This window comes from Megascapheus bottae, chromosome 29 (genome assembly GCF_031878675.1).
Source record: "Megascapheus bottae isolate mThoBot1 chromosome 29, mThoBot2.hap1, whole genome shotgun sequence".
In the NCBI taxonomy this organism is placed as follows: Eukaryota; Metazoa; Chordata; class Mammalia; order Rodentia; family Geomyidae; genus Megascapheus; species Megascapheus bottae.
In genome coordinates this window covers 10262227-10287039 of record NC_143537.1, presented here as the reverse complement: position 1 = coordinate 10287039, position 24813 = coordinate 10262227, and the positions used below count along the sequence as shown (strand labels likewise).

General features: G+C 42.1%; 1 protein-coding gene and 1 pseudogene across 1 annotated transcript in view; one reads left to right on the top strand and one right to left on the bottom strand.

The window, feature by feature from the left end:
* LOC150044707 (ral guanine nucleotide dissociation stimulator-like) overlaps nt 1–24813 on the top strand; it is a 358565-nt gene that overhangs the window by 249041 nt on the left and 84711 nt on the right. The window lies entirely within an intron of this gene.
* On the bottom strand, nt 3925–4110 carry LOC150044709 (ATP synthase subunit ATP5MPL, mitochondrial pseudogene; annotated as a pseudogene).

Sequence of the window (24813 nt, the reverse complement as noted above, 5' to 3'; positions counted from 1 at the left end):
GCTTACCTGCTTGTCTGCAGGCCGGTCCTTCTGTCCTTGGTCCCCAGGGGTAATAGCCCCCACCACACCCCAAGTGGAATATTTCATTGTGGGCCTGGCTGAGACAGGCCAAAGGACTGCATCCTCATTGTCCACAGTAGCAGAAGCCTTGATAGGAGGCTTTGGATCTAGGCACTCCTTAGTCCAATGTCCTGTTCCGTTGCACCTGAAGCAAGGACTAGAGGGGAGGTGGGTGGGAGGGGATTACCCTCCCTCCTTGTGGCTGAGGTAGCCCTGGGTGTAGTAGACTGGGCCTTTTATTTTTGATGGTCACTGGGCTCGGACTCTAGGCCTGGGCATTGTCCCTGAGCTCTTCAGTTCAAGGCTTACAGCCCTGTCCCTGGAGCCACAGTGCCACTTACAGTTTTCTAGTGGTTAATTGGAGATTACAGTCCCTTGGACTTTAGTGCCCTGATTGGCTTTGAACGGCGATCCTCAGATCTCAATTCCCTGAGTAGCTAGACTGGGCCTTTGAAAAGCATCTACTACGCCTGGTACAGTGGCTCACAGCTGTAATCTTAGCTACTGAGGCTGAGATCTGAGGATTGTGGTTCAAAGCTAGCCCGGGTACTAAAGTCCGTAAAACTCATATCCAATTAATCACCAGAAAAATTGGAAGTGGCACTGTGGATCATGGGTAGAGTGGTAGCCTGGAGCTGAAGTGCTCTGGGACAATGCCCAGGCCTAGAGTTCAAATCTCATGACTGACAAAAAAAAAAGCATCTAACTAGTAGCTGGAAATCAGCCTGTGAGGCTCCTTCCTGTTTTGTTCTTTTTATTTCTCTCTTTCCTTCCTGGCTACCTCCTCTCTGCCATGAAAGATTTTAAAAGCCAGGTCTAGAAACTTGTTCTGAGGGGTGGAGGGACCTTTTTCCAGAGATTGTACTTCCTCTGGGGGTCAGTTGTAGGGACAGCCTGTGTTTGGGGTGGGCATTCTGTTCATTTAGCCTGTCCACTTAGGATCTGGCAGATTTTAAAATGCACTCTTTCTCATCTGGTGTTAGGATGGAGTTTAAGAATATGGTGTATATCTCTGCAGGTGTGACAGTACAATTGGGTCATCCTGGTGAACTTTCTTATAATGGAGAGGGTTACTTGGAAATGACACCAGTTTTGCTCAGTAGAATCTATCTCATTTAAGGTGAAGAGAATATGGACTCAGGTGGGTTCATCCTGTCTTGTTACCTCATGAAGGGGGGACACATGGGTGGACTTTGAGGGGAGTAATAGGCAGTGATGGAAAAGAAAGGGATAGAGGAGGGCGCAGTAGGACACAGGGTGGTTGAGAGGTGGAGGTGGCAGGTTCTGGAGATTGGGGTGGAGGCAGGAGGAGTGGAAGGAGAAGGATTGGGAGGGTAAGGAGAGAGTTGGTCAGCTGGATGAAAGTCGGGAAGACTAGATGAAAGTAGAGACCACTTGGACAGAGTTTCAGAGAAGTGAGCAGCAAAGGAGAATGAAATTTATGGCCTGGGAATGTGGCATATTGGTGGAGTGCTTGCCCAGCATGCATGAAGCCCTGGGTCAATTCCTCAGTAGAGAAAAAGCTGAAAGCGGTGCTGTGACTCAAGTGATAGGGCACTCAAAAGAAGCTAAGAGACAGTGCCCAGGCCCTGAGTTTCAGGCCCTAGAATAGAGCAAAAAGAAAAAAAAAAGAATTTATAACAAAATTGTGGCCTTGAACAATGAAGACAACACTACACAGGAAGTCTTGGATGCACCCCACTTTTTACTTGACCCTTATCACCTAGCCTCATAGGTATTTACTTTTAAAGAAAAGAATGATTAATTTTTTTGCCTTATATTATTTTTTTTCCTGTTGGCTTTGGGGCTTGAACTCTGGGCCTGAGCACTGTCCCTGAGCTCTTTAGCTCTAGGCTACTGCCCTGCCACATGAGCCACAGTACCACATCTAGTTTTCTAGTGGTTAATTGGAGATGAGTCTCAAGGTCTTTGATGCCGTGACTGGCTTTGAACCACAATCCTCAGATCTTAGCCTCCTGAGTAGCTAGGATTACAGGCATGAGACACCACACCCGGCTGCCTTATATTATTGTAAGTGCTCTGAAGTTGAAATTTATACGTCCAGATATGCTCTACAATCTCCATGAAGAAGAGGTCAGGTCCACAAAAAGAGTTGGAGAACCCATACATTGAAGGACTGACTAGTAGACATGGACGTTTCCTACCCAGTTCTTCTAAATCATGTTGTATGTAAAGGATCATCAAAAAAATCACAATAAAGCTTTAAGAGAGAAGCACAGGATCTGCTGTATGAGACGGGGAGAAAAAGATTTATTCCTCATTCTAATGGATACATCTGGATAGACAAGTCTCAGGTCCCCTAGATATGTCGCCTACAGTTAGTGAGAGGAACTTGTTGGATCAAAGAAGAGGTAGGGATTCAAAATAAAGTAGGGCCTGTCAAATCAAAGGCAAAAACCAGTTTGGAGGCAAGTGCTTATGTTTCACCTCAATACAAACCTACCCTAAACCTACCCCCATCCACTTTCACCCTGATCCCCACAAACCAATATCTCTTTGAAGAATAATGGAGGTGATGTGCCATGCTCTAAGAAACCCCTGTGAGAGCCATGCCTGTAATCCTAGGTACTCAGGAGTCTGAGATCTGAGAATCACATTTCAAAGCCAGCCCAGGCACTAAAAAGTACAAGAGTCTCTTATCTCCAATTAATCCCCAGAAAACCAGAAGTGGTCTTGTGGCTTAAGGGGTAGGGCAGTAGCCTTGAGCTAAAGAGGTCTTGGACAACATGAAGGCCCAATAGTAGGGTGGTAACCTTGAGCTGAAGAGCTCAGGGAGCTGGCCCAGGCCCAGAGTTCATGCTCCATGACCAACCAAAAAGAAAAAAAAAAGGGAAAAAGAAAGAAAGAAACCCCTGTGAGGAGACTTTTCACTTGTTAGGTGATGATTACAAAAGGAAATGCAAGTTAGACCAGAGCAAATGCTCATAGACAGGGCCCAAACTCTTGAATTTAAGGCACAAGACAAACAGCAAAAAATGGGGTTTGTGGAGAACTTTAAAGGAAAGGCAAAATTCAGAAAGAACTAACCAAAACATTCATAAGTGGAATTTGGGAGTTTCTGGGAAATTGGTTATTAGATTTTGAGAAATCCAGACTGTCAGAAGGATAATGCCACATATCCACCTAATAATATTGCTCTTTCATTTCAGTGTAGACATTATGGTAGTAGAAAATGATCCAGGAGGATAGTGGCTACTAATAGATTTTCAATGATTTATTATTTTACTTATTTATTCATTTATTTGCAATTAATTAGAGATAAGTTTCATTGACTTGCCCACGTGGGCAGGCTTTCAATCATGTTCTTCAGATCTCAGCCTCCATGATCAGATTAGCAGGGCCCTGTGGCTGAGGTGATCCCTGCTTCAATAGCTGTGTGTGTGCACCTTCTCTCCAATTGTCCCAGAACACTGGCTGGTTTCCTGTGTTCCTCCACTCCACTTCCAGCACAGTTCCGGTGGTCACCCTCACTCCTTGCCCCCAAGGGAGCCTTTATGACCATGGCTAAGCACATTGGCTCCACCTACAGGCCATTCTCAGTACAAGTCGGCTTAGAAAGCAGTTCCAGACTAGCAAATCCAACTCAAATGATCTCTCACCCAGCCCTGCATGAGATGTGAGCTTGAACAAGAGAGGATTTACGCTTGAGCAAGAAGCACAACTGTGACACCTCCAGCCTGCTCCCATACTTCAGCTATTTCCTCTTCTGAAATAAGACCCCACTGGATCCAGGGAGGAAGGAGGAAGCTGCCTGGCACAGGGCTGGTGCTGGTCCCTCCGAACAAAGCTTGCTTCCATGAACAGGCAGACTGGTGTTTTACCTCGTGCACTCCACAGAGCTGGTTAATGATGGCCGTGAGAAGGTACAGGAGTGGAACCTTTCAAAGCTTTACTTCTTTTATCAGCACTCCTGATCTTGTACATGATGAAGCTCATCAACTCCACTTCTACCCAGATCTCCTGGTAAACCTGTGTGTAGTAGGGTTTCATGGGGATCCACACATTCTTAATAAAGCTTTGAAGCATCTCGACGGGCTCACAGCTCAGTCCCCACCAGACCGCTCAGCCGACTGCCAGGGAAGGTTACGAGGCTTGTAGGCACCCTATTATTTTACTTTTTATTTTTTAATTTTTTTTGCCAGACTTGGCTTGAGCTTAGGGCCTGAGCACTGTCCTTGGACTTTCTCAAGACTAGAGCTCTACCACTTGAGCCTCAGCACCACTTCTGGCTTTTTCCTATGTATGTGGTTCCAAAGAATCGAACCTGGGTCTTCGTGCATGCTAGGCAACCACTCTACCACTAGGCTAAACTCCCAGCCCCTAATAGATTTTTTTTTTGATTTTTTCAAATTTTTATTAAGTCAGTTATACTTTCACACTAACATACACATACACACAGGTACACAATTCTCTCAGTGAGTAAATAAAAGCAATAGTTTAGCATATCTGGTTGTATTCATTCATACTACTTGACACTTAAACAATTATTACAAGTCAAACTGTTTATTAAAAATTGTTGGTGTATGTATGTCAATATTTTCAAGACTATTTATAAAATAAGGGTGCAGTTTCAATCCATGTGCTCCATGACTTCTGAAGGTAGTTCAAAGGAAGAAAAAAGGTAGCATTTTTTTGTACCACACATTAATACTGACTTACTCTGAGACTTTATGAACGCTCTTTTGTGATCCTGTATGATATAAATATTTAACATTAATCCTCTCCATGAATAAAATATAGAGAATAATATTAGATTTTTTTGCAGAATCACTTGTTACCATAAAATACTGCATTCATTCTGAATTATTTATTTTTAAAAATACTTATAATATTTGAAATTCAAGAGGAAACCCACAAGATCTGTTCTTTCACTGAATGCAGAATTAAGAGCCCACTCATTCTGAGTGTGCCCTTTATTTATATTTTTAATGGCTAATAACCTAACATGTATTTTAACTGCTAACAGAATGTATAATCTAGGCAATAAGTAGCCTGTACTTCTAGAAACAGTTATCAAATGCAAGAAATCAAAAGCCCTGAGTCGGTAGTTTTTTTTTGCAAGAGAAATGAATAAGGAGTACTTTTAAGTCATTTCATAACTTATGAAATGGTTAAGAGTGGCCAGTATTCCTTTGCTTGGTTTTCATTGTGACTGAAGAGAAGTACAGCATCTGACTAGTTGATCCAACTTAGATAATTGCTTAATATTCAATTTCATTTTAATCTCCAGAATATCCTGATGACTGTTGAGATGTGCCTTCCATTTCTGCACAAGGTCTTGCCTGAAATTTAATATCATCAATGACTATATCACTTTGTATTGAAACTCCTCGGATGGCTTCAAAAATTATCTTGTGTTGCCTTGTACAGCTGTATTCAACCTGTGCTTGGAACCAAGAAATGCTCTGCTCCCCTCATCTTCTCCATAAGAGAGATGCATCACTATTTTCTCCCATTTTCAAATACAGACTCATCAGGCCAGTCTCTGCTCCGTACATTTGGTAGAAGAAAGTCAAGCAGTGTTGTCCAGGAAAGTCAAGCAGAGGCCTGGATGAGAGTTGAGCCTTTTGTCTGTACACCATGTGAGAGGCTTCAATGTACATGTAGTAACCTCCTCTAATAGATTTTTAAAGTGAGGGGAGATATTTTTAAAAATTAAGGCAAAACAGAGATATTTATATTTAGCAATATTCATGTGTTGAACAGAACTAAAAATGAAAACAACCTAGTCTCATAAGGTCAACTACATTATTAGAACTAAGAATTAAAAAGTCATTTTATTGGCTGGGAGTTTGGCTCAGTGGTAGAGTGCTTGCCTAGCATGCACGAAGACTCTGGTTTGATTCCTCAGTAACACATACGTAGAAAAAGCTGGGAGTGGTGCTGTGGCTCAAGGGCAGAGTTCTAGCCTTGAGAAAACACAAGGACAAGGCCGGGAGTTTGGCCTAGTGGTAGAGTGCTTGCCTAGCACACATGAAGACCTGGGTTCGATTCCTTGCTATCACATGCATAGAAAAAAGCTGGAAGTGGTGCTGAGGCTCAAGTGGTGGAGCTGTAACCTTGAGAAAGTCCAAGGATAGTGCTCAGGCCCTGAGCTAAAGCCCACGACTGGCAAAAAAAAAGAAAAAAGAAAACACAAGGACAGTGTACTGAGTTCAAGCCCCAGGACTAGCAAAAAAAAAAAAAGCCAATTTATCTATTTCCATTTTCTGATTGGTCTTACAATGTTTAAGGAGTAAATAGTGATTTTTCAAAAGAAAACTCACCTTAGTTCCTCCTACAGGTGGGAGAGAAAAATCTTCCTGCATCTTTTTTCTTACCAGTTGTGGGGCTTGAACTCAGGGCTTGAGCACTGTCCTTGGGCTTTTCTCAAGGTTAGAGCTCTACCACTTGAGCCACAGCACCACTTCTAGCTTTTTTCTATATAGGTGGTACCAAGGAATCAAACCCAGGTCTTTGTGCATGCTAGGCAAGCACTCTACCACTAGGCCAAACTTCCAGCCCAAAAGTATATGTATTTGGAGGGTGGAGTGTAAGATTCTTTTGCGCATGCACCTTCCCAACCACCCTTGCTGTTTCTTTCCCTTTGCTTAATTGCTAGAAGTGTTCTGAACAGTACAGTACTCTGAAATGTACAGTGTTACATTCCATAGGTCAGAGCCCAGAAGCCAACGCCTAGCCTCTTTTCAATGGAACTTGGAAGCTGTAACTTGAAGGATCTCAATCTATGGAACTGATGTCAGGTAGGAACTGTGAACTTTGTCCTGTCTGGGACTGATGATTTGTTCAGGGCTTGGGATGCCATTAGCCCCTATGTCTTCAAATGCCAGAAGCTCCCAAACCTCCAAGAGCAAGTTGGGTGGTTCTTCATGTAATTGGGCTTGTTTCCTTTTAGCTTCTATAACTCCATTTTGTTCTGTGACTCCATCTTAGAGGACTGCAACCCCATCTGTATGAGTAGCTCCTCATAGTTGGATGTTTAAGGTATTTGTAGCCTTTATGTCTTTCTCTTTCTAGATAGCAACTATAGTAACAGATCATGAAAATAACCATAATAATGAGTTACAGCAATGATTATAGTAGTAGTTACTGAAATGCCCTGGTAAACTGTCAGGTTGCCTCACTTATGATTGCTTACTAGATTGTTTTAGCCACCTCATGCTTGTTTACAATCTTTTTTTTTTTTTTTTGGCTGCTCCTGTGGCTTGAGTTCTATGCCTGAGTACTGGCTTGAGCTTTCTCTAGGATAGTGCTCTACCACTGAGGCATAGCAATACTTCGGGAATTTTTCTGTATGTAGTATATAGGAATCAAACCCAGGACTTTTGGCATGCAAGGCAAGCACACCTAAAACTTTTGTCACTCATGGGGCTAAAACTCTACACCTGAATGCTCTAATTTTTTTTTGTGTGTGTGTGGGTCAAGGGGCTTGAACTCATGGGGTCTGGGCATTGTCCCTGAGCTCTTCAGCTCAAGGCTACCGCCCTACCCTTGAGCCAAGAACCACTTCCCATTTTCTGGAGAATAATTGGAGATAAGAGTCTCAGGTCTTTTTCTGGCTTTGAGCTTCCATCTTCAGAACTAGGCACCCAGAGTAACTAGTATTCAGGCCTTATTACTATATTTATGTTAAATTTTTACATGTCTAAATTTTGTGGTATATTTTGTATTAATTATATAATCAACTATGTTAATATGCTTTATTTATTTATTTATTTTGCCAGTCCTGGGCTTGAGCTCAGGGCCTGAGCACTGTCCTTGGACTTTCTCAAGGTTAGAGCTCTACCACTTGAGCCTCAGCACCACTTCCCGCTTTTTTCTATGTATGTGGTACTAAGGAATTGAACCCGAGTCTTTGTACATGCTAGGCAACCACTCTACCACTAGGCCAAACTCCCAGCCTATATTTTGTTTTAATATTGTTTATGTAACATAAAAGACTTACTTCTTCTGGTTCCCAGAAGGAGCTTTATGCTTTTCCAGCCCATGTATCACGTATTGCATAGGAATTCTGAGGGGAAATCACACAGGTTCTCTCCTCCCTCACTGCCTCCTTTGCCTTCTCTCCCAGCAATGCTTCCAAAATCTCCTGTCCATTGTCAGCAAGAACAAGAAAGAATGGAAGACGCTCTCTTCGGTGAGATGCTCTTTTGAATTTACACTTTGTTTTACATTGCATTTTCTGAACCTAAGGATATGCAAGCTTTACAATAGAAAACCAAGTTCAGCTTCAAGAGCATTTTCATAACTCAGTTGAATAGGGCTTATGGAATTCATAGGTGGAAATGACTAGAGGTCCAGCAACTTATGTAATTTTACATTCTGTCTAAATTGAATGTATACTCATTACAGGTTGTTTGTGCTTTCTTTCTTTCCTTCTTTCTTTTTTGTCTGGGTCATAGAACTTGAATTCTGGGACTGGGTGTTCTCCCTGAGCTCTTCATCTCAAGACTAGGACCACCCCCCTGGAACCACAGCCCCATTTCCAGTTATCTAGCAGTTCATTGGAGATAAGAGCCTTACCCTCCTTTAGTGACAGGACTGGCTTTGAACTTTGATCCTCAGATCTCACTCAGCCTCCTGAGTAGCTAATAATACAGTCAAAAGGCCACTCGCCAGGCTGTTTGTACTTAGCTCTCAGTGAGAAAAAGTAGTCAAAATTACTGTGTGATTAAATGAGACCAAGAAGGTGACATCACATGGAAAGTGAAGGATTGCCAGCTACTATTTGCAGATCCCATCCTTGTGAGGAACATTAAACTATGTTAATGAAGGTTTGCTGGAGTAGCTCAAAAAGTATGGTTACACATACTGTTGACTGAATAAGCTATATGTACTTAAATTTCCCTGCCTACCAATTTATTGGCCTGCTTCCTGGTCTTTGTCTGACTTCAAACTCAGGCTACATTTGATGATAGATTCCATAGTGTTTCTAGAAACACGCTGTCTTTTTCCCTCTGGTATTCTTCTTTCCTCTTTTGCCAGTCCTGGTGCTAGAGTGAGGGCCTGGGCACTGCCATGGGCTTTCTCAAGTGTACGGTTGTTCAACTTGAACAACAGTTTCACTTCTGGTTTTCTCTATGTGGTCCTGCAGAATTGAACCCAGGGCTTCGGGCATGCTAGGCGAGCACTGTGCCACTAGGTCATGCTCCTCGCTCTATTCAGTTATTATTTATTTATTTAATTTTTTGTGGGTCATGGGGCTTGTCCTGGGCCTGGACGCTGTCCCTGAGCTCTCTGGCTCAAGGCTACCACCCTAACCTTGAGCCAAGCCCCACTTCCTGTTTTGTGCCCAGGCTGGCTCTGAACCTTGATCCTCTGAATTCAGCATCCTGACTAGCTAGGAGTACATGTGTGAGCCACCATGCCCGGCCAGATTCAGTTATTTTTGTGGGAACATCTCTTCTGAATAATGTATGTGTATTAATGTCAAACAACCTGCTTTCATGCTATCTGTGTACCAACTCATGGACTATGGAGTTGTCTGTACTGGAGACTTTAATGCTATACTGGAGATGTGAAAGATTGAAGATTCTTTTCCCAGAAGGAGCTTTATGCTTTTCCAGCCCATGTATCACTTATTGGGTAGGAAAGTCTGAGGGGAAATCACACAGGTTCTCTCCTCCCTCACTGCCTCCTTTGCCTTCTCTCCCAGCAATGCTTCCAAAATCTCCTGTCCATTGTCAACAAGAACAAGAAAGAATGGAAGACGCTCTCTTTGGTGAGATGCTTTTTTGAATTTACACTTTTTACATTGCATTTTCAGAACCTAAGGATATGCAAGCTTTCAAAATGAAAACCAAGTTCAGCTTCAGGAGCGTTTTTATAACCCAGTTGAATAGGGCTTATGGAATTCATAGATCAAAATGACTAGAGGTTGAGCAGATTATGTAATGTTACATTCTAAGTTGAGCATAGATTCACTTTAGATTGTTTGTGCTTTCCTCTTTCTTACTTTTTCTTTCTTCTTTTCTTTCTTTCCTTCTTTCTTTCCTGGTGATGGGTCTTGAACTCTGGACCTGGGTGTTGTCCCTGAGGTCTTCAGCTCCAGACTAGGACCTCTCCCTGAAGCCACAGACCCACTTCTGATTTTCTAGTGGTTCACTGGAGATAAGAGTCTCACCTTCATTATTATCAGGATTGAATTTGCATCTTCATCCTCAGATATCAGTCTCCTGAGTAGCTAGGAATACATTCGTGTGCCCTCTTGCCGGGCTGTTTGTATTTAGACTTCGGAGAGAAAAAGTAGTCAAATTACTCTGCGATTAAATGACACTGAGAAGATGCCATCTCATGGAAAGTGAAGGATTGCCAGCTAGCTTCTAGACACAGATCCCATCCTCGTGAGGAACATTAAACTATGTTAATAATGGTTTGGTGGATTAGTTCACACAGTGTGGTAACACACACCGTTGACTAAATAAGCTATATGAACTTAAATTTCCCTGTCTACGTACTTATTGGCCCGTTTCCTGGTCTTTATCTGACTCAAAACTCAAGTTACATTTGATGATATAGTCTGTAGTCTATCTAGAAACCCCCTGTGTTTTTCCCTCCTGTATTGTCACAAGGTGTTTTGAGTCTGTTATCTGTGTTTTATTTTTTATTTTTCGGTGCTGGGGCTTGATCTCTGGGCCTGAGTGCTGCCTCTCAACTCTTCAGTTCCAGGCTATCGCCCTGACCCTTGAGCCCCAGTGGCCATTCCAGTTTTTCTTGTGGTTATTTGCAGATAAGATTCTCAGTGTCTTTCTTGCCTGGGCTGGTTTTGAACCCCGACTTTCAGATGTCTGCCTCTCGAGTAGTTAGAATTCCAGGCGTGACCCACCGGGTCCGGCTTACATGTTTGTGCTTGTTGTTGTTCATTTTGATTGGGCAAGCATACTTGCTTGAGTTCATATGGGGAAGGTTACCCAGGATACCAGCTAAAAATAAAGCATCTATGGTTTATTACATTATACTTATGTCGTTTGTATTATTACCAAAATTGAATCAAAATCAGAGACAGCCAAATGAGAGTGTATGAGTGACACCATTTCCCCTATTTTGTGGAGACAGAAGACTGCAGCTCAGAGAAAGTCCAGGCAAGAAGGCCATCTTCAAAAAGGGGATCCAAGTAGGGAAAGAGGAAATAAAACTATCCCTCTTTGCAGATGACATGATTCTGTATTTAAAGAATCCTATAGACTCTACTCCCAAGCTCCTTGAGCTGATTCAAAACTTTAGAAGAGTAGCAGGCTATAAAATCAACCCTCAAAAATCAACTGCCTTCCTTTACGCCAACAGTGAGAGGAACGAGGCAATAATCAGGAAAGAAACTCCTTTCACAATAGCCTCAAAGAAAATAAAGTACCTAGGAATTAGCTTAACTAAGAATGTAAAGGACCTTTTTGATGAAAACTTTAAAACCCTAAAAAAGGAAATTAAAGCAGAACTAAGGAAATGGAAAAACCTCCCATTCTCCTGGATTGGAAGAATCAACATTGTGAAAATGACAATCTTGCCAAGGGCTATCTACAAATTCAACACAATACCCATCAATATCCCAATGTCATTCTTTAAAGAAATAGAAGAGGCAATTCAAAATTTCATATGGAATAATAAAAGACCCCGTATAGCAAAAACACTTCTTAGCAGAAAGAACAGCGCTGGAGGAATTTCAATTCCAAACTTTAGACTCTATTACAGAGCTATAATTCTCAAAACAGCTTGGTACTGGCACAAAAACAGGCCTGAAGACCAATGGAATAGAACTGAGGACCCAGATATTAAACCACAGACCTATGGCCACCTAATCTTTGACAAGGGAGCCAAAAAAATAGAATGGAAGGAAGACAGCCTCTTCAACAAGTTGTGCTGGCAGAAGTGGTTAAGCACCTGCAGAAAACTAAAGTTGGATCCTTCTTTGTCACCTTGCACTAGAATTAACTCCAAATGGATCAAAGACCTGGAGGTAAAAGCTGACACACTGAAAACTTTACAGGAAGGAATAGGAGATACACTAGGCCTCCTTGGCACAGGTAGAAACTTTCTTAATAAGGACCAAGAATCACAACAAATCAGAGAAAGGCTGGATAAGTGGGACTGCATTAAACTGCAGAGCTTTTGTATGGCAAAGGACATAGCAAATAAATTAATTAGGAAGGCTACAGAGTGGCAGAAGATCTTCACCAACCAAACAACGGACAAAGGCCTCATATCTAAAATATATCAACAACTCAAAAAATTGAATCACTCCAAAAGTAATCTCCAAAGTAACAACCATCCCATTAAAAAATGGGCCAAAGATTTAAAGAGAGTCTTCTCTGAAGAAGAAACAAAAATGGCCTATAGACACATGAAGAAATGCTCAATATCTCTGGTCATAAAAGAAATGCAAATCAAAACAACTCTAAGATTCCACCTCACTCCAGTTAGAATGGCCAGGATCAGGAAAACGAATAATAACAGATGCTGGAGGGATCACTACTACACTGTTGGTAGGAGTGCAAACTCGTTCAACCACTATGGAAAGCAGTGTGGCAGTGCCTCAAAAGGCTAAACATAGAGCTCCCCTATGACCCAGCAATTCCACTACTTGGCATTTACCCAACCATCCAGAAACAAGGGCATACTAAATCCACTAGCACAACAATGTTCATTGCAGCACTATTCACCATAGCAAAGATATGGAACCAACCTAGATGTCCCTCAGTTGATGAGTGGATCAACAAGTTGTGATATTTATACACAATGGAATTCTATGCTGCTGTCAGAAAGAATGACATTGCCCCATTTGTTAGGAAATGGAAAGACTTAGAAAAAATCATATTAAGTGAAGTAAGCCAGACTCAAAGGAACTTAGGCTCAATGGTTTCCCTCATTCGTCATAATCAGTAGAAACCTTGGGCTCTACTAGCAGAGATCTACAGTAGAGCAAAATCTTGATACATAAGGCCATATAGTATGAAGCTAATTGAAAGGACCTCCAGGATATTGAAACAAAAGCCATATAATGAATGATTGTTGTCCTTCATGTACTATGTTGTCTCTCATTTCCTTTGCTGTCCCTTGGTTATCTATATTGTTACAGTATCTCACTTTGTTATCTGATATATTGAATTTATTTGTATTTGGTTATTTGAAATTTGATAGGGAAGGGGGGAAAACCAAGACGGGTGGGGGGTGTAGGGGGGAGGGTAATGGGTACCAAGACAGGTGAAAGGGTATTAATGTATGTGAATTAATGCACCTTCTATCTGGCAAATATCATGTAACCCTTTTACTAATTACAATGAAAAAATAAATTAAAAAAAAAAAGAAAATTTCAAAGAAAAAAAAAAGAAGGCCATCTTCCCTAGCCTTGAAGGTCATGAGTACACAAAGATCAGTTCCCAGGGTTTCCAGCAGGACAGAAGGGGAGTGGCACCTGAGTCTTTTCATCATCTTACAAATTGTCTGTTGAAGCTGGGCTGAGAGGTTCAGGCCTGTAATTCTAGCTAGTCAGCAGGATGAGATCTGAGGTTCAAGATTCAAAGCCAGCCCACGCAGTAAAGAACGTGAGACTCTACCTAAAAACAAACAAAAAAAATTGGCAGTAGAAATTCGGGAAGTGGGGCCAAGGCCCAAGAGGTAGGGCAGTAGCCTTCAGGTGAAGTGTTATTACATAATGCTCGCCATGGTGTTCAAATCTTCTTTTCTCTTTTGCCAGTTCTGGGGCTTGAGTGAGGGCCTGGAAACTACACTGGGTTTTCCTTACTCTAGTTCTATCCAATTTGAGCCACAGTGCCACTTCTCCCTGTTCTATCTATGTGTTCCTGCGGAGTTGAGCCCAGGCCTTGGGCGTGCTAGGCGAGCACTATTTCAAGAAACCTCCCTTCTGGCCCTATTCAGTTATTATTTATTTATTTATTTATTTATTTATTTATTTATTTATTGTATTTTTGGTGGGTCATGGGGCTTTTATTGGGTCTGGACATGGTCTCTGAGCAATTTGGCTCAAGGCTACCAACCTACACTTGAGCCAGGACCCTCTTCCAGTTTTCTGGAGGTTAATTGATAAGATTCTCAGGTTCTCTTTGCCCCAGGTGTGTTGAACTTTGATCCTCTGATCTCAGCTTCCTGAGTAGCTAGGATTGCATGCGTGAGTCACCATGCCCAGTTATTTTTTTGGAAACATTATCTCTTATGAATCATGTGTGTGTATTAATGTAAAACAACCAGATTTCATACTATCTGTGTACCAACTCTTGTCCTATGGAGTTGCCTTTACTGGATACTTTAATACTATATTGGAGATGTGAAAGATGGAAGATTCTTTTCCCAGGAGGATTTATACATTTCTAGCCCATGTATCATGCATTGCGTAGGAAAGTCTGAGGGGAAATCTCACAGGTTCTCTCCTCTCTCACTGCCTCTTAGCCTTCTCTCATAGCGATGTTTCCAGAATCTCCTGTCCATTGTAAACAACAAGAAGAAAGAATAGAAGACTCTCTTCGGTGACATGCTTTTTTGCAGTCACACTTTGTATTAAATTGAATATTCTGAACCTAAGGACATGCAAGCTTTAAAAAGGAAAACCAAATTCAGCATCAGGAACATTTTCATAACTCAGTTGAATAGAGCTAATGGAATTCATAGATCGAAATGACTAGAGGTTGAGCAGATTATGTAATTTTAATTCTAAGTTGAGCATAGATTCACTTTAGGTTGTTTGTTCTTTTTTCTTCCTTCCTTCCTTCCCTTCCCACCTTCCTTCCTTCCTTCCTTCCTTCCTTCCTTCCTTCCTTCCTTCCTTCCTCCCTCCCTCCCTCCCTCCCTCCCTCCCTCCCTCCCTCCCTCCCTCCCTCCCTCTCTCTCTCTCTCTCTCTCTCTCTCTCTCTCTCTCTCTCTCTCTTTCTTTACCTGGGTGTTGTCCCTGAACTCTTCAGCTCCAGACTACGACCTACCCCTGAAACCACAGACCTCTTCTGATTTTCTAGTGATTTATTGGAGATAAGAGTCTTACCTTCTTTCATGCCAGGACTGGCTTTGCACCATGATCTTCAGACATCAGGCTCCTGAGTACCTAGGAATAGAATACACTCTTGAACTCTCTCTCCAGGCTGTTTGTATTTAGGCTTTAGAGAGAAAAAGTGGTCAAATTAAACTGTGATTAAATGACACTGAGAATATGCCATCTCATGGAAAGTGAAGGATTGCCAACTAGCTCCTAGTCTCAGATCCCATCCTCCTGAGGAACATTAAACTATGCCAATGAAGGTTTCTTGAGGTAGCTCAAAGAATGTGGTAACACACACCCTAGACTGAAAAAGCTATATGTACTTAAATTTAGCTGCTTACAAACATTCTTCTTTTCTTTCTGTCTTTCTTGCTTGCTTGCTTTCTTGCTTTCTTTCTCTCTCGCGCGCGCTCCCTCTCTCTTTCTTTCTTTCCTTTGTTTCTTTCTTCCTTTCTTCCTTTCATTTTTTATTTCTTGTTTCTTTCTCTCTAGGTGATGGGGCTTGAACTCTGGACCTGGGTGTTGGGCCTGAGCTTTTCAGCTCCAGAGGACGACCTACCCCAGAAGCCACAGACCCACTTCTAATTTTCTAGTGGTTCATTGGAGATAAGAGTCTTACCTTCTTTCAAGTCAGGACTGGCTTTGCACCTTGATCCTCACATGTCAGTCTCCTGAGTAGCTAGGAATACAATCATGAGACTTCTCGCCAGGCTATTTGTATTTAGTCTTCAGAGAGAAAAGTAGTAAAATTACTCAAGGAAAGTGAAGGATTGCCAGCTAGCTTCTAGTCGCAGATCCCATCCTCGTGAGGAACATTAAACTATGTTAATGAAGGTTTGCTGGATCAGCTCAGACAGTGTGGTAACACACACCGTTGACCGAATAACCTATTTGTACTTAAATTTCCCTGCCTACAAACTTATTGGCCTGCTTCCTGGTCTTTGCAAACTCAGGCTACATTTGATGATAGATTCTATAGTGTTTCTAGAAACCTGCTGTGTTTTTCCCTCTGGTATTCTTCTTTCCTCTTTTGCCAGTCTAGGTGCTAAAGTGAGGGCCTGGGCACTGCCCTGGGCTCTTTCGCGTGTAGTGCTGTCCCACTTGAGCCACAGTTCTACGTCTGACTTTTCTGTCTATGTGGTCCTGCGAATTGAACCCAGGACTTCAGGCATGCTAGGAGAGCACTGTGCAACTGGGTCTTGCTCCTCGACCTTTTCAGTTATTATTTATTTATTTATGTATTTAATTTTTTGTGGGTCATGGGGCTTGTTCTGGGCCTAGACACTGTCCCTGTACTCTCTGGCTCAAAGCTACCACCCTACCCTTGAGCCAAGCCCCACTTCCCGATTTCTGTAGGTTAATTCCTAAGAAGAATATGAGGTCCTTTTGTGCCCCAGCTGCCTTTGAACCTTGATCCTCTGAATTCAGCATCCTGAGTAGCTAGGATTACATGCATGAGCTACCATGCCTGTCCAGATAAAGTTACTTTTGTGAGAATAATATCTATTTCTTCTGAATAATGTATGTGTATTAATGTCAAACAACCTGCTTTCATGCTATCTGTGTAACAACTCATGGACTATGGACTTCTCTTTACTGGAGACTTTAAGGCTATACTGGAGATGTGAAAGATTGAAGATTCTTCTCCCAGAAGGAGCTTTATGCTTTTCCAGCCCATGTATCACATATTGGGAAGGAAAGTCTGAGGGGAAATCACACAGGTTCTCTCCTTCCTCAATGCTTCTTTTGCCTTCTCTCCTAGCCATGCTTTCAAAATCTCCTGTCCATTGTCAACAAGAACAAGAAACAATGGAGGACAACCTCTTTGGTAAGATGCTTTTTTGAATTTACACTTTTTACATTGCATTTTCTGACCCTAAGGATATGCAAGCTTTCAAAATGAAAACCAAGTTCAGCTTCAGGAGCGTTTTCATAACCCAGTTGAATAGGGCTTATGGAATTCGTAAGTTTAAATGACTAGCGGTTGAACAGATTAGCTAATTTTACATTCTAAATTGAGCATAGACTCACTTTAAATTGTTTGTGTTTCCCCTTTCTTTCTTTCATTCTTTTCTCTTTTCTTTCTTGTTCCTTTCTCTCTTGGTGATGGGGCTTGAACTCGGGGCCTGGGTGTTGGGCCTGAGCTTTTAGCTCCAGACTACGACCTACCCCAGAAGCCACAGACCCACTTCTGATTTTCTAGTGGTTCATTGGAGATAAGAGTCTTACCTTCTTTCAAGCCAGGACTGGCTTTGCACCTTGATTCTTAGATGTCAGTCTCCTGAGTAGCTAGAAATTCATTCGTGAGCCCTCTTGCCAGGCTGTTTGGATTTAGCCTTCGGGGAAAAATGGAGTCAAATTGCTTTGTGATTAATTGTCACTAGGAAAGTGCCATCTCGTAGAAAGTGAAAGATTGCCAGCTAGCTTCTAGTCACAGATCCCATCCTCTTGAGGAACATTAAACCATGTTAATGAAGGTTTGCTGGAGTACCTCAAACAGTGTGGTAACATACACCGTTGACTGAATAAGCTATTTGTACTTAAATTTCCGTGCCTACAAGGTTCTTGGCCTGCTTCCTGGTCTTTGTCTGACTCCAAACTCAGCTACATTTCATAATAGATTCCGTAGTGTTTCTAGAAACCCACTGTGTTTTTCCCTCTGGTATTCTTCTTTCCTCTTTTGCCAGTCCTGGGGTTAGAGAGAGGGCCTAGGTACTGCCCTGGACTCTTTCATGTGTAGTGCTGTCCCACTTGAGCCACAGTTCCATGTCTGGCTTTTCTGTCTATGTGGACCTGCGGAATTGAACCCAGGGCTTCGGGCATGCTAGGAGAGCACTCTGCCACTAGGTCTTGCTCCTCGACCTATTCAGTTATTATTTATTTATTTATTTATTTATTTCTTCAAATTTAGTGGGCTTGTGCTGGGCCTAGACGCTGTCCCTGAGCTCTATGGCTCAAGGCTACCACCCTATCCTTGAGCCAAGACCCACATCCTGTTTTCTGTAGGTTAATTCCAGATAAGAATCGAAGGTCCTTTTGTACCCCAGCTGGTTTGAACCTTGATCCTCTGAATTCAGCCTCTTGAGTAGCTAGGATAATATGCCTGAGCTACCATGCCTGTCCAGATAAAGTTACTTTTGTGGGAATTATATCTATTTCTTCTGAATGATGTATGTGTATTAATGTCAAACAACCTGCTTTCATACTATCTGTGTACCAACTCATGGACTATGGACTTCTCTTTACTGGAGACTTTAATGCTATACTGGAGATGTGAAAGATTGAAGATTCTTCTCCACGAAGGAGCTTTATGCTTTTCCAGCCCATGTATCACTTATTGGGTAGGAAAGTCTGAGGGGAAATCACACAGGTTCTCTCCTTCCTCAGTGCCTCTTTTTCCTTCTCTCACAGCCATGCTTTCAAATTCTCCTGTACATTGTCAACATGGACAAGAAAGAATGGAAGACAATCTCTTTGGTAAGATGCTTGTTTGAATTTACCATTTGTTTTACATTGCATTTTCTGACCCTAAGGATATGCAAGCTTTCAAAATGAAAACCAAGTTCAGCTTCAGGAGCGTTTTCGTAACCCAGCTGAATAGGGCTTATGTAATTCATAGGTCGAAATGACTAGCGGTTGAACAGATTATGTAATTTTACATTCTAAGTTGAGCATAAATTAAATTTGTGCTTTCCTCTTTCTTCCTTTCTGTCTCTCTTTCTATCTCTTCTTTCTTTCTTTCTTTCTTTCTTTCTTTCTTTCTTTCTTTCTTTCTTCTTTCCTTTCTTTCATTTTTTCTTTCTTGTCTCTTTCTCTTGGGTAATGGGGCTTGAACTCTGGATCTGGGTGTTGTTCCTGAGCTCTTCAGCTCCAGAGGACGACCTACCCCAGAAGCCACCGACCCACTTCTGATTTTCTAGGGTTCATTAGAGATAAGAGTCTTACCTTCTTTCAAGCCAGGACTGGCTTTGCACCTTGATCCTCAGATGTCAGTCTCCTGAGTAGCTAGGAATAGAGTCACGACACCTCTCGCCAGGCTGTTTGTTTTTAGTCTGCGCAGAGAAAAAGTAGTCAAATTACTCATGGAAAGTAAAGGATTGCCATCTACCTTCTAGTTGCAGATGTCATCCTTGTGAAGATCATTAAACTATGTTAATGAAGGTGTGCTGGAGTAGCTCAAACAGTGTGGTAACACACACCATTGACTGAACTAGCTATTTGTACTTAAATTTCTCTGCCTACAAACTTCTTGGCCTACTTCCTGGTCTGTGTCTCACTTCATACTCAGGCTGCATTTGGTGATAGATTCCGTAGTGTTCCTGGAAACCTGCTGTGTTTTTCCCTCTTGTATTCTTCTTTTCTCCTCTTTTGCCAGTCTTTTGGCTATAGTGAGGGCCTGGGCACTGCCCTGGCTCTTTCTTGTGTAGTGCTGTCCCTCTTGAGCCACAGTTCCATGTCTGGGTTTTTTTTGTCTATGTGGTTCTGCAGATTTAAACCCAGGGTCAGGCCTGCTAGAAGAGCACTGTGCCACTAGGTCATGCTCCTTGACCTATTCAGTTATTTTATTTAATTTTTTGTGGGTCATGGGGCTTGTCCTAGGCCTAGACGCTGTCCCTGAGTTCTCTGGCTCAAGGCTACCACCCTAACCTTGAGCCAAGCCCCACTTCCTGTTTTCTATAGGTAAATTCCTGATAAGAATCTAAGGTCCTTTTGGCCCCAGCTGGCTTTGAACCTTGATACTCTGAATTCAGCATCCTTACTGGGTATGATTACATGCGTGAGCTACCATGCCTGTTCAGATAAACTTATTTTTGTGGGAATAATATCTATGTCTTATGAATGATGTATGTGTATTAATGTCAAACAACCTGCTTTCATTCTATCTGTGTATCAAATCATGGACTCTGGTGTTGTCTTTACTGGTGACTTTAATGCTATACTGGAGATGTGAAAGATTGAAGATTCTTCTCCACGAAGGAGCTTTATGCTTTTCCAGCCCATGTATCACATATTGGGTAGGAAAGTCTGAGGGGAAATCACACAGGTTCTCTCCTCCCTCAATGTCTCTTTTGCCTTCTCTCCCAGCCATGCTTTCAAAATCTCCTGTGCATTTTCAACAAGAACTAGAAAGAATGGAGGACAATCTCTTTGGTAAGATGCTTGTTTGAATTTACCATTTGTTTTACATTGCATTTTCTGACCCTAAGGATATGCAAGCTTTCAAAATGAAAACCAAGTTCAGCTTCAGGAGCATTTTCATAACCCAGTTGAATAGGGCTTTATGGAATTCATAGGACGAAATGACTAGCAGTTGAGCAGATTATGTAATGTTGCATTCTCAGTTGAGCATAGATTAACTTTGTGCTTTCCTCTTCATTTTAGTCTTCTTTGTTTTTGTCTTTCTTTCTTTCGTTCTTTCTTTTTCTTTCTTTCTTTTTTTCTCTCTCTCTTTCTCTCTCTCTCTCTCTCTCTCTCTCTCTCTCTCTCTCTCTCTCTCTCTCTCTCTCTCTTCCTTGCTTCCTACCTTCTTTCCTTCCTTCCTTTCATTTTTTCTTTTTTGTCTATTTCTCTTGGGTGATGGGGCTTGTACTTTGGATCTTGGTGTTGTCCCTGAGCTCTTCCGCTCCAGAGGACGACCTACCCGAGAAGCCACAAACCCACTTCTGATTTTCTAGAGGTTCATTGGAGATATGAGTCTTACCTTCCTTCAAGCCAGGGCTGGCTTTGCACCTTGATCCTCAGATGTCAGTCTCCTGAGTAGCTAGGAATAGAGAAGGGAGATCTCTCGCCAGGCTGTTTGTATTTAGTCTTCAAAAAGAAAAAGTAGTCAAATTACTCACGGCAATTGAAGGATTGCCAGCTAGCTTCTAGTCGCAGATCCCATCCTCATAAGCAACATTAAATTATGTTAATGAAGGTTTGCTGGAGTAGCTCAAACAGTATAGTAACACACACCCTTGACTGAATAACCTATTTGTACTTAAATTTCCCTGCCTACAAACTTCTTGGCCTGCTTCATGGTCTTTATCTGACTTCAAACTCAGGCTATATTTGATGATAGGTTCCGTAGTGTTACTAGAAATCCGCTGTATTTTTCCCTTCTGGTGTTCTTCTTTCCTCTTTTGCCAGTCTAGGTGCTAGAGTGAGGGCCTGGGCATTGCCCTGGGCTCTTTCGCGTGTAGTGCTGTCCCACTTGAGCCCCAATTCCACGTCTGACTTTTCTGTCTATGTGGTCCTGTGAATTGAACCAAGGGCTTCAGGCATGCTAGGAGAGCACTGTGCCACTGGGTCTTGCTCCTTGACCTATTCAGTTTTTATTTATTTATTTGTTTGTTTGTTTGTTTAATTTTTTTGTGGTTCCTGGGGCTTGTCCTGGCCCTAGACACTGTCCCTGTGTTCTCTGACTCAAGGCTACCACCCTAACCTTGAGCCAAGCCCAACTCCCTGTTTTCTGTAGATTAATTCCTGAGAAGAATATGAGGTCCATTTGTCCCCCAGCTGGTTTGAACCTTGATCCTCTGAATTCAGCATCCTGAGTAGCTAGGATTTCATGCGTGAGCTACCAAGCCTGTCCAGATAAACTTACTTTTGTGGGAATATTATCTATCTATTATGAATGATGTATGTGCATTAATTAATGTCAAACAACCTGTTTTCATACTATCTGTGTACCAACTCATGGACTCTGGAGTTGTCTGTACTGGAGACTTTAATGGTATACTGGAGATGTGAAAGATTGAAGATTCTTCTCCACGAAGGAACTTTATGCTTTTCCAGCCCATGTATCACATATTGGGTAGGAAAGTCTGAGGGGAAATCACACAGGTTCTTTCCTCCCTCACTGCCTCTTTTGCCTTCTCTCCCAGCCATGCTTTCAAATTCTCCTGTCCATTGTCAGCAAGAACAAGAAACAATGGAGGACAACCTCTTTGGTAAGATGCTTTTTTGAATTCAGACTTCATTTTACATTGCATTTTCTGACCCTAAGGATATGCAAGCTTTCAAAATGAAAACCAAGTTCAGCTTCAGGAACATTTTCTTTTTTTTTTTTTCTTTTTCTTTTTTTGTTTTTGCCAGTCCTGGACTTGAGCTCAGGGCCTGAGCACTGTCCTTGGACTTTCTCAAGGCTAGAGCTCTACCACTTGAGCCTCAGCACCACTTCCGGCTTTTTTCTATGTATGTGGTACCAAGGAATCGAACCCGGGTCTTCCTGCATGCTAGGCAAGCATTTTAACCACTAGGCCAAACTCCCAGCCCCCAGGAACATTTTCATAACCCAGTTGAATAGGGCTTATGGAGTTCATTGGTCGAAATGACTAGAGTTTGAAATAATTATCTAATTTTACATTCTAAGTTGAGCATCCACTGACTTTAAATTGCTTGTGCTTTCCCCTTCCTTTCTTTCTTCTTTCTTTGTTTCTTTGTTTCTTTCTTTTGTTCTTTCTTCTTTTCTTTCTTGTTTCTTTCTCTCTGGGTGATTGGGCTTGAACTCTGGACCTGAGTGTTATCCCTGACCACTTCAGATGCAGAGGACGACCAACCCCAGAAGCCACCGACACACTTCTGATTTTCTAGTCGTTCATTGCAGATAAGAATCTTACCTTCTTTCAAGCAAGGACTGGCTTTCCACCTTGATCCTCAGATGTCAGTCTCCTGAGTAGTTAGGAATGGAATCGTGAGCCCACTAGCCAAGCTGTTTGTATTTAGCCTTCGGAGCGAAAAAGTAGTCAAATTACTCTGTGATTAAATGTCACTAAGAGGATGCCATCTCATGGAAAGTGAAGGATTGCCAGCTAGCTTCTAGTCGCAGATCCCATCCTCTTGAGAAACATTAAACTATGTTGTATATGCTATCGGAGGAATCGAACCCGGGTCTTCATGGATGCCAGGCAAGCACTCTACCAATAGGCCAAACTCCCGGCAAATTAAACTATGTTAATGATGGTTTTCTGCAGCAGCTCAGAGAGTGTGGTAACACACACCATTGACTGAATAAGCTATTTGTACTTAAATTTCCCTGCCTGCAAACTTATTGGCCTGCTTCGTGGTCTTTGTCTGACTTCAAACTAAGGCTATATTTGATGATAGATTCCATAGTGTTTCTAGTAACCCCCGTGGTTTTTCCCTCTGGTATACTTCTTTCCTCTTTTGCAAGTCTTAGGACTTGAGTGAGGGCCCGGGCACTGCGTGTAGTGCTGTCCCACTTGAGCCACAGGTTCACGTCTGGATTTTTCTGTCTATGTGATCCTGCAGAATTGAACCAATGCTTTGGGTTTGCTAAGAGAGCACTGTGCCACTGGGTCATGCTCCTCGACCTAGTCAGTTATTATTTATTTATTTATTTATTTACGTTTTTTGTGGGTCATGGGGCTTGTCCTGGGCCTGGATGCTGTCCCTGTGCTCTCTGGCTCAAGGCTACCACCCTACTCTTGAGCCAAGCCCCACTTCCTATTTTCTGTAGATTAATTCCCGAGAAGAATATGAGGTCCTTTTGTGCCCCATCTGGCTTTGAACCTTGATCCTCTGAATTCAGCATCCTGAGTAGCTAGGATTACATGCGTGAGCTACCAGGCCTGTCCAGATAAACTTATTTTTGTGGGAATATTATCTATCTATTATGAATGATGTATGTGCATTAATGTCAAACAACCTGTTTTCATACTATCTGTGTACCAACTCATGGACTCTGGAGTTGTCTTTACTGGAGACTTTAATGCTATACTGGAGATGTGAAAGATTGAAGATTCTTCTCCACGAAGGAACTTTATGCTTTTCCAGCCCATGTATCACATATTGGGTAGGAAAGTCTGAGGGGAAATCACACAGGTTCGCTCCTCCCTCAATGTCTCTTTTGCCTTCTCTCCCAGCCATGCTTTCAAAATCTCCTGTCCATTGTCAACAAGAACAAGAAACAATGGAGGACAACCTCTTTGGTAAGATGCCTTTTTGAATTTAGACTTCATTTTACATTGCATTTTCAGAACCTAAGGATATGCAAGCTTTCAAAATGAAAACCAAGTTCAGCTTCAGGAGCGTTTTCATAACCCAGCTGAATAGGGCTTATGTAATTCATAGGACGAAATGACTAGCGGTTGAACAGATTATGTAATTTTACATTCTAAGTTGAGCATAGATTAACTTTGTGCTTTCCAATTTCTTCCTTTCTGTCTGTCTTTCTGTCTTTCTTTCGCCCATCCTTCCTTCCTTCCTTCCTTCCTTCCTTCCTTCCTTCCTTCCTTCCTTCCTTCCTTCCTTCCTTCCTTCCTGGCTTCCTTTCATTTTTTCTGTCTTGTCTCTTTTCTCTTGGGTGACGGGGCTTGAACTCTAGATCTGGATGTTGTCCCTGAGCTCTTCAGCTCCAGAGGACAACCTACCCCAGAAGCCAAAGACCCACTTCTGATTTTCTAGTGGTTCATTGGAGATAAGAGTCTTCTTTCAAGCCAGGAGTGGCTTTGCACCTTGATCCTCAGATGTCAGTCTCCTGAGTAGCTAGGAATAGAGTCACGACACCTCTCGCCAGGCTGTTTGTTTTTAGTCTGGGAAGAAAAAAAGTAGTGAAATTACTCACGGAAAGTGAAGGATTGCCAGCTAGCTTGTAGTCGCAGATCCCATCATCTTGAGAAACATTAACCTATGTTAATGAAGGTTTGCTGGAGTAGCTCAAACAGTGTGGTAACATACACCATTGACTGAATAAGCTATTTGTACTTAAATTTCCCTGCCTACCAACTTATTGGCCTGCTTCCTGGTCTTTG